The sequence below is a fragment of the Olea europaea genome, unplaced genomic scaffold (assembly GCF_002742605.1).
Source record: "Olea europaea var. sylvestris unplaced genomic scaffold, O_europaea_v1 scaffold291, whole genome shotgun sequence".
Taxonomy (NCBI): domain Eukaryota; kingdom Viridiplantae; phylum Streptophyta; class Magnoliopsida; order Lamiales; family Oleaceae; genus Olea; species Olea europaea.
In genome coordinates, this window is record NW_019247671.1 from 53,616 (window position 1) to 64,670 (window position 11,055).

The following is an 11,055-nucleotide window of genomic DNA, read 5'->3' on the forward strand; positions in this document are numbered from 1 at the left end:
AGGAAAACATTGACATCGAAGAAAATATTGTTCGAAGTGTGTTGTACCATTTGGGCATGGCATGTTGGACAATGTAGCAGGTGCTCACGATCGCGACCATCATCACACGATAAAATTAGGTTGGTTTCTTGATAATCTCTTATCATGTGTAGCGGGACATGCTCAGGCTCGGCTCGTCGCTTGTTTGTGAACTTTCAGGTTGGCGGACATAGGGTACGCTTTGCTTGGGCATCATGTACGTAAAGAACATGAGTTGGGATCAACATGTTTAACTATGTTGGATCCCTATTTAGGCAGCGACAATGTCCTCCTCATGCCCGTTCAATGGGTACTTGAATCTCGCATTTAGTCATCTCCGTCTCGATTCCCTATACTGCATACCCGTCACGATGGCATTTCCTTGCCTAAAATGACCCTATTTCTCCCGAAGCACGAGTAACATTTGTGGCAGAAGGTGAACCAAAAAGCATACATCGTGTTGCATCCCATTCTCAACACAAGGTACAATACTCGGGCCACGACGATGTGTTCGAATTCTCAGATGCAGAATACTGAGTGGGTACGAGGATGCGGATCCTCTGATTACCCCCGAGCAAGAATTCTACGCTACGTGCGATGATGTTCTTCCTCATCTTGGACCTCCATCCTCGTGATGTCGGCGTCGAAGAGGAATGCTACCTGGTTGATCCTACCAGTAGTCATATGCTTGTCTCAAAGATTAAGCAATGCATGTGTAAGTATGAATTAATTCAGACTATGAAATTGCGAATGGCTCATTAAATCAGTTATAGTTTGTCTGATGGTACCTGCTACTTGGATAACTGTAGTAATTCTAGAGTTAATATGTGCAACAAACCCTGAATTCTGGAAGGGACGCATTTATTAGATAAAAGGTCAATGCAGGCTCCGCCCGTTACTGCGATGATTAATGATAACTCGACGGATCGCATGACCCTCGGGCCGACGATGTATCATTCAAATTTTTGCCCTATCAACTTTCGATGGTAGGATAGCAGCCTACTATGGTGGTGACGGGTGACGGAGAATTAGGGTTCGATTTCGAAGAGAGAACTTGAGAAATGGCTACCACACCCAAGGAAAGTAGTAGGCGTGCAAATTACCCAATCTTGACATGGGAAGGTAGTGACATTAAATAACAATACCGGGCTCTAAGAGTCTGGTAATTGGAATGAGTACAATCTAAATCCCTTAACGAGGATCCATTAAAGGGTAAGTCTGGTGCCGTCTACTGTGGGAATTCTAGCTCCAACAGCATATATTTAAGTTGTTTTAGTTAAAAGGCTCATAGTTGGATCTTGGGTTGGGTTGGGTTGGGTCGATCAGTTCGCCTATGGTGTGCATCGATCATCTTGTCCATTCTTCTAACGATGCGCTCCTGACCTTAACTAGTTGGGTCATGCCTCCTACGCTGTTACTTTGAAAAAATTAGAGTGCTCAAAGCAAGCCTACACTTACGTCCCACACGGTCGCAACCGATCTGTCCTGGTAGTGACCACAAAATAGCACGGGAACATACTATAGTAGGGGACGCAAGTAGATTTGGTAGGGGGTGCAAACAACCTGTTGGGCAGAACGTAGGTTGCCTAAAGCGGGCAATTTTCCAACAGATTAATGGGGTTTTCTAAGTCCCAAATCAGCCATTTTGGAAGGAAAAATACATAAACCTACAGCCAGATATTTTAGGAATGCAAGTGGCCAATTTGTACAACTTGTCCACTTGTGCCACTTGGCCACTTGCAAGATATTATAAAGATGCAAGCTAAGATCAAGTTGGCAAGGATAATATCAAGATGCAAGCTAAGTATGAGTTGTATCCACTTGCAAGGAAAATGATAGAGAATGTCCACTTGATGACAACTAAGCAGGAGTTGTAAAGTTGAATACAACTTGTCAAAGGAGGTTTAAATCAACTTGCATCCAATGAGGGCCCTTGGATCAAATAAATCATGGCCATTGATTTGAAAGCAACTTGCAAGGTTTTTGCTTATAAATAGAGATAGAAGTCTCATTTGTAAATCATGTAGAGTGAAGTGAGTTTATTCATTAGAGAGAATATAAAGTTTCCCCTTTCATTTATATAAAGAAAGTTTTCCCAACCTTACTTATTTTCCATATACTCCTTACTCCAAAATTCTCTTCTCAAAGTGGTTATAATTTAGCCTCATTGGTTAAATTATTTATGAACATGGAAAAGATGACTTAATATTTTTCTCGTGAGGTTGTCGAAAGTTAAGGGCACACGATTCTAGTGTCCGGGTGTAACGAAACTAGGTTCATGACACTACACTCTAGATACATTAGAATGGGATAACATTATAGGATTTTTGTCCTATTACGTTGGCCTCTAAGATTGGAGTAAGGATTAGCAAGGACAGTCAGAGGCATTCTTATTTCATAGTCAAAGGTTAAATTCTTGGATTTATGAAAGATGAACAACTGTGAAAGCATTTGCCAAGGATGTTTTCATTAATCAAGAACGAAAGTTAGGGCTCAAAGATGATCAGATACCATTCTAGTCTCAACCATAAATGATGTCGACTGAGGATCGACAGATGTTGCTTATAGGACTCCGTCGGCACCTCATGAAAAATTAAAGTTTTTAGGTTCCGGGGAAAGTATGGTCGAAAGGTTGAAACTTAAAGGAATTGATGGAATGGCTCCACCAGAAGTGGAGCCTATGGCTTAATTTGACTCAACACGAGAAAACATACTAGGTCCAGACATAGTAAGGATTGATAGATTAAGAGCTCTTTCTAGATTCTATGGGTGGTGGTGCATGGCCATTCTTAGTTGGTGGAGCGATTTGTCTGGTTAATTTTGTTAACGAATAAGACCTCAAACTATTAACTAGCTATTCGGAGGTACCCTTCCACGGCTAGCTTTTTAGAGGGACTACGACCTTTTAGGCCACAGAAGTTTGAGGCAATAACAAGTTTGTGATGCCCTTAGATGTTCTGGGCCACACGCACGCTACAATGATGTATTCAACGAGTTTATGGCCTTGGTCGATAGGTCTAGGTAATCTTTGAAATTTCATCATGATGAGGATGGATCATTTCAATTGTTGGTCTTCAATGAGGAATTCCTAGTAAGCGTGAGTCATTAGCTCACGTTGACTACATCCCTATCCTTTATACACATCGCCCATCGCTCTTACCAATTGAATGGTCTGGTAAAGCGTTTGAATTGCGACGATGTGGGCAGTCTACTGCTCGCAATGTCGTGAGAAGTCCAATAAACCTTATCATTTAGAGGAAGGAAAAGTTATAACAAGGTTTCTATGGGTGAACCTGCGGAAGGATCATTGTCGAAACCTACAAAGCAGACCCGCAAACTCATTCCATGACATGCACGAAAGAATGACGTGGGCACGATCAAACATGTCGCCTCGAGTCGACTGGCCCAAATGCAATTTGACATCTGTGCATGGTTGGCCCAAATGCAATTCGACATCTACACGAGTCGCGACAATTGGTGGTTGAAGACCTCAACTAGTGCGTTGTCGCACACGACCTCGTTGTTCGACCAGAATGTCTCGACCCGAAAGGTGCTCTTCACTCCTTGATGGTGACCCCAGGTGTTAAGGACCGTAGCTTTACTTAGCCCCTTGACACTATCGCAGCCACAGTTTGCTCAACTTTGGCCATACATTGTAAATATTAGTTCAAGTTTGAGTTGTAATTTTCTTTTCATTGTAATAGTTATTTCAGTTGTAAAATAGCTTTGATATTAGTAAACGTTTATTATGATTCCTCGTCTTTTAAACGTCTACTCCTATCACTTAGATTTTTCTTCCTAATGCTATTATAGGGGATATTAGTCATTCAAAAAATTTTCAAGGTCACTGGTGTCCGTCCCCTATACCGACAATGGTAATTCTCTGCTTTCATCAATTGTAATGCTCAGTTTTTATCAAACAATGTTCAATCTACTTTTAATGTATTCAAATTCTCTGTTGTAAGCTTTCTAAAAAATTGTAATCAAATTTTCTTTCGTCCCGATGTGATCGAGAAAAGGCAGAAGGTAGTCTAGTAGAGTAAACTACTTCCATACGGTGTCCCTTTTCGTGCCAAGAAGAAAGGTACCCCGTGAAAGTTGGTATGAGAGTTGTGGCTCACGACCTTTGATAAGAAAGCTGTGGATCCAATTACATCCCACACCACTAAGGTGGGAAGCCTCAAAAGAAGAGTACTAATAAACAACATGTGGATGCGCTTGATGAGATAACTACTAGGTTGTGCTATGCCGTGGACAGTCTCGAGGAAAAGTCGAGATGGTAGAACTCGAGATTCATGGATTACACATCCAACTGGATGAAAGCCAAAGGGTTATGCAGTAATGATTGAAGCTACTGCAATTACTCCTAATCAACAGGATGAAATAGAAGCATTAAGAGCTCAATTATGAGTACTCCAATGTGCGATGGGGAATGGGCAAGCTCCCATACCTGAGCATGCTCCTAGACTCAGAATTACTGAACCGTATTCCTATGGAGGGGCATGTGATGCAAAAAAAGTCAAAAACTTCTTGTCTGACATGGAACACTACTTTTTCACAGCTTCAATTGAAGACTAAGCAAGAAAGGTAACCACAGCTACAATGTATCAGGGTGGAGATATAAAACTATGGTGGTAAACCAAATATGCTGACATTTAGGCCAATAGGGTCTGAATAGATTCTTGGGATTCCTTAAGGAAGCTATCAGATTGCAGTTTTTCCTTGAAAATGTTGAGTATCAAGCTCAACGGGCACTTCGAGACCTGAAACATACAGGTTCTATGAGAGAGTATGTGAAAGCCTTTTCAGGGTATATGTTGAATATTCGAGATAAGTCGGAAAAGGATAAGCTCTTCACCTTTATAGAAGGGTTTTTTTTTTTTTTTTTAAGAAAATACCACTAGTGTGGTTTATTTTATATAATGAAAAGTGGGAAAACAAATAGAGGAGGGGGGCATGGACCTGACCTCCAGCAAATGTAAATTGTAACAAATATTTGAAGATAAAATGCAATCACAGTAAACAAGACACGAACAAAAACTAATGAAAGGTACTCAAGGGTATTCCCGAGGGTAAATCTTCGGGTGATAGTACATAGACATTGATCGAGTCATGCGTCTGGTTTGAAACATTTTCGGATCATAGTAGTCTGTGATGTCTGGTCGCTCGTTGGAGAGGGGTCTCGCCTGCGTGTAGGAGCCTGCTTTGATGATAAGTACTGTTCAGATGGTGGTGCACTAAATGTCGGGCGAAAAGCGGGTGCATCTGATCTCATTGTACTAGTCGTAGGTGCGTCTAATCTCATGGTGTTCTGTACTACGACATCCGAATCATGGGAGATTGACCTGCTTGCTGTAGGGACATCGTCCTCTACATTTTGCGTGCAGTTTCCAAGGCCCATGCCATCCATGTCTCTCTGTATATGTTCTTTCACCTTATTGTGTGTAGGAACTGTGATAGAAGGACTAGGTGAAGGTGTATGCGTAGGAGTCTTACTCACAGAAGGTCCCTCTCCAAAGAGCTTAAAAACTAAGTCCTCAATAGCAAATCTCATGGTAGATCCAACTTTCATTCCATGGTCCTTCTTAAAGTGATCAATCAGCATATGCTTGACACCATGTCGCTCTGAGCTGATCTCAGCCAACAACCCCTGTGCAAGAGTGTTTGAGGAACTGTCCCGGTACCTGATCCCTGCGCTGACTGAGTACCATCTGTGTGTGTCTTCAATGGTGGAGAACTCATATGCATCGGCTCAGGGGGTACATCAGTAGTAGCTTTAGGAATAGGAGCTATGGAAGCAATAATAGGAGAAGTGGGTACCTCAATAGGAGCATTTGGAGTAGGCTCAGCAACTAAATGAATATACGGAGGTACCTCTGGATCAACTGTGATACGAGTAGAGGTAGGAACTGTCGATGCAGATTCTGACTCTGTCACAACTGCGGTAGTAGTAGTGGGAAGCTTAGAAGGCACTGCTAAAACTGGAACCCACTGCTTCTTTGGCTCCACAAACGTCACCTTACCCTTATCCTTATCAGTCCTAGTAATAGGGGGCCGAACAGGGGGGTGCACAACAACCGTAGGAGGAGGAGGAGGAACTGTAGTACACTGATCATAAGAATGACCCAAGTGTTTACAAGAGAAGCAAAAAATTGGCCGCTTCTCATAGATAACTGTCTGCCAGAAGCCACGGTTACCAGCGCGCTCAATCCAAACCCTATCGGGCAACTTATGCCCCAAATTCACCTCAATGCACACCCTTGCCTCACTAGGTCGTCTCAAGTCGGTGGTGGCCTCATCAATTCTCAAGGGCATTCCTATTGCCCCTGATAAGGCGAAAAGGAACCCCTTCGCACGTAAATGTACTGGAAGCAGAGGAAACGATACCCATATGGGAACTATCGGAGTCTCTTGCTCAGGTGTAAAGTTACATGTCCACTTAAGGACTCTCATCGGACAACCATCAATATACCATGAAGGTTTAAGAAAAAGCCTGCTGTAATCCTCCTCATGTGTAAGGTGTATAAGAATGTGTGTTGTGTCAATCAGCCCCACCTCGAAATAACCATGGAACCCAAACTTAGAAAAAATCTCACGTACCTTCCTCATGGTTGGCTTGCGATGTGGAAATTTCCCCACAAGTGTATACTTGTAAGGATCAGCGAGTGTAGCCTCCTCGGACTCAGTCAAAACTATTGCCGGCTCACCCATATGTATAAAGGGTTCTTTAACAGGAAACCCAGCAGTGGAAGAGTCATCTATACCCTGTATAACCGATGCAAACGACTTCCGTAAACTTCGTTCAGCTTGAGACAGGCTCGGACGGCCAGAAACTGCAGTAGCATAGGTCTTTCGTCCATGATTGAGCACTGTCTGGGCCTCATGTGGAAAAACCGATGATAAAAATGGATTCAGATTAACTGGTAGAACATTCTGATCAAAAGTTGCTGTTCTGGCGGCCGGCTGCTAGCGGCTCCGTTTTCCGGCCAAAATCAACCGGAGGCAGAAATTTATGATTTTCAAGAGTCTTGTGCGGAATTTCATGCTGAATAACGCGGTCAGGTGTGTTTCCCGAGGTGAGAACTGTAGAGGCCGAAAATCGCAATTTTTCGACAAATTGCCCGTTTACGTTTGGTACCGTAACAGGAGCGTCCGACCTCCAATTGCCGTGATTTTTTGACCGAAGGTTCACCATTTAATGGGAATTCTGAATACCTGGCGCGTGTAGCTGTTGGACCAATGTACGAGAATTAATTTCAAAATCAGTTTCGGGCTGTACTTTTTCCAATGCTTCAATTCCGGCAAAATTGGACGTCGAGGACACCACCCTAGGGGTTTTTGGGCCTTCTGAGTTCATTGGTGATGGTCCCATATCCAAATTCTGATCAGAAGTGGGTGTTTCAATGACCTTGGGATTCGTGCCATGATTTTTCAAACTTAGATCTATTGAGTTGGGGGATGAATCTGATATTGGTGTTATAGGAGATAGTTGGGTGGTTGTTGGTGATGATTTTCCACCACTTAGAGTGCTGTAATCCGGTGGTTTTGGTGGTGGATCGGGTTTATTTGAGTTTTGGTGGTTTTCTCCCATTCTAGAGAGAAGGGAGAGCCTTTTAGGGTAGAGAGAGAAAATTATCCTTCCGGTTCGGGTGTCATTTAAGTTTCACCTTTATAGAAGGGTTGAAACCATTGACACGCGGAACTTCAGAGATAGAAGGTTACTGATTTGAGCACGACCATGGAAGCCGTCGAATGTTTGAATGACTACCAAACAAAATCCAGAAAAGATCAAGCTTTGGGAAGTAATCGAGCATATAGAGGTGGTAATAGACCTTATAGACTGAGCTCAAACCTAAATAGGGGAGAGCATTACTCTCAGAATATGGGGGAGCCTATCAAAGCACCCGTGGCTTTTAGGGAAATTATCATAATAGCCATCAAGGAAATTATAACGATAGCAACAGTAACAACTGGAACAAAAGAGAAGTAATGGAGGGTTAAACTAAAGTCGTTCCCAAATTGATGTGTTTTTATGCGAAGTACCTCATCGGGTGTCCGAGTGTCCTCAGAAATGGATGGTGAATGTATATTGTTAGCTAGCAAGTGGCAGGTCAAGTTCAAAGTAAGAGGCCCCATAGGCTAGTTGTCATGGTGAGACTGATAGATGTCGATGCAACACACTATCGCATCGAGTTGCCGAAAAGGATGATGTCCCCTTGAAAGAGGCAAGGATGGAAGAAGCGAAAGTCTCGGATTTGTAGGGCAAAAGCTTAATGTATATTGATGTGATGATCAATGGGAAGCCAATCAAGGCTATGGTGGATACTAGTGCTACCCATAACTACCTTGTATATACCAAAGTAGAGCAACTCGAACTTGTTCTAGAAAAGGGTAGTGGGAAAGTCAAAGCAATCAACTCTGCTGCTCAACCAATAGCTGGAGTGGTAAAATTAGTGTTGATCAAAGTAGGTCCCTTCAAGGGAATGACAAATTTATCTACAATTCAGATGGACTATTTCAAGCTCATTCTAGGATTGGAATTTCTTCAGGATGCTAAGACAGCGTGTTGCCGTAATAAACTGTATGTCATCCCTACACAAGTTGGGAAGATGGGTGAGAAGAGTATATTAGCCATGCAATTTAGTAAGGGTTTCAAGAGAAATGAACCTTCTTTTTTGTGTACTTTTCGATTAGAGGAGATCGAAGAGGCGACTGGTCCTATTCCAAAACCCCTTAAAAGGCTTATTCCAGAATTTGAAGACATCATGCTGGACGAATTACCAAAGAAATTACCACCAAGAAGGACAATTGATCATGAAATTGAACTTATTTCAGGTGCCAAACCTCCCGCTAGGGTACCATATCGTATGTCTCAGCTTGAGCTTGAAGAGCTTAGGAAGCAATTGGGAGAAATGTTAAAGAGTGGAATCATTGTGCCTGCAAAGTCACCATACGGAGATCCTGTGTTATTTCAAAAAAAGGCCGATAGTTCTCTTAGAATGTGCTATGACTATCGAGCCTTGAACAAGATCACTATGAAGATTAGCTATCCTATTCCACTGGTTGTGGATTGCTTCGATCGACTAAGTCGGGCGAAGTATTATACAAAAATTGATCTTAGGTCCGAATACTGGCAAGTTCGGATCAAGGAGAGAGATGAAGCAAAGACTATGGTCGTATTTGAATTTAAAGTGATGCCTTTTAGCTTGATAAATGGTCCAGCAACATTTTCTACTATGATAAATCAGGTACTTCACGGGTTCTTAGATGTTTTTATCGTGGTGTACTTGGACGACATAGTAATCTACAACAAGACATTGGATGAACATGTCCAACGTGTGAGGTAAGTTTTTAATTGGATACGGGAGAGTGAATTCTATGCCAAACCATCTAAATGCTCATTTACTTAGACATCTATTAGTTTCTTGGGTCACATCATTGAACAAGGTAAAATCCGCATGAATTCGAGGAAGGTTACAGCCATCAAAGATTGGCAACCACCAAAAATCATACATGATATACGTTCATTTCTTAGGTTATGCAATTACTATCGCAGATTGAAAGGCTACTCAAAATTTGCACTACCACTTACCTAATTGACAAAGAAGGATAAGGGTTGGGATTGGTCATCCCAATGCCAAATTGATTTTGAAAGGTTGAAGAAGTCCATGTGGACAAACCCAATTTTAGCCTTATTGGATATGACTAAACCATTTGAAGTTCATACAGATGCTTTAGAATTTGTACTTGGTGGAGTCCTTATGCAATAAGGACATCCATAGCATATGAGAGCTAGAAGTTAAACCAAACTGAACGTCGTTACTTGGCGCATGAAAAGGAATTATTGGCAGTAGTCCATTATCTCAGAGGATGGAATCACTAGTTGCTTGGGTCTCCATTAATTGTGAAGACAGATAACATTGTAGTTAGTCACTTTATGTCCCAACCAAAACTATCGAGCAAGCAGGCTTGTTGGTAGGAATTTCTTTTAGAGTTCAATTTTATGCTAGAGTATCGTCCCAGATCTAGTAATCATGTTGCTAATGCTCTTAGTCGATGGGCCGATTTGGCTACCATTTGCACCATGGCTGCTCTTTCAGGGAGCCCCATTACCATGAACATAAGAGATCAAATTTAGGCACTTATGGAGAAGGAGTCGACTACTCAATATTTGGTCGACCTTATCAAGTAGGGTGAAACTTAATAGTTCTGGCTCGATGGGAAACTAGTGAAGACAAAGAGAGACAGCTTATATGTTCCTAAGGATGGAGATTTGAGGAAATCACTAATTACGGAAAGCCATGGCACGATTTGGGCAGGGCATTCTAGAGAGGAACACACCTGTGCACTACTGGAACATGCATAATACTAGCCTCAAATGCGGGATGATATTGCAACCTATGTAAAAACCTGTCTTATTTGTCAGCAAGATAAGGCAGATCATCAGAAAAGGCGGGCTTGCTGGAACCTCTTTTCGTCCCAACCCGGCCATTCGAAAGTGTATTGATGGACTACATTATTGAGTTGCCAAAAGTTGAGGATTTTGGCACTATCATCGTGGTGGTGGACCGTCTATCAAAATACACAACTTTCATTGTAGCACCTAAGTATGTATCTGTAAAAGAGACAGCTTAACTCTTCTTCAAACATGTTGTCAAATACTGGAGACTGCCTAAGGACATAGTCAGTGATCAAGATCCTCATTTCATTGGCATATTTTAGACTGAGTTGTTCAAACTTCTTGGTTCAACTTTGAGCATGAGTTCTAGTTTTCACCCACAATCTAATGGACAAATGGAGCTCTTTAATTCTATGCTAGAAGAATATGTTTGGTACTTTATCTCTACTTCGTAGAAAAATTGGGTAAAACTTTTGGATGCGGCTTAGATTTGCTTCAATGCCCAAAAGAGCTCTTCCACCAATAAGAGTCCTTTTGAGATTGTTACTGGCCAGCAACCACTACTTCTTCATACAGTGGATATCGAACAAAGTACCAAGTCTCCTCAAGTGATGAACTTTTCTCAAGAGTGGAAATGA

General features: G+C 42.0%; 1 pseudogene; it reads left to right on the top strand.

Moving 5' to 3' along the window:
* Nucleotides 1-615: 615 nt before the first annotated feature.
* On the top strand, nt 616-3,273 carry LOC111384404 (annotated as a pseudogene).
* Nucleotides 3,274-11,055: the final 7,782 nt, after the last annotated feature.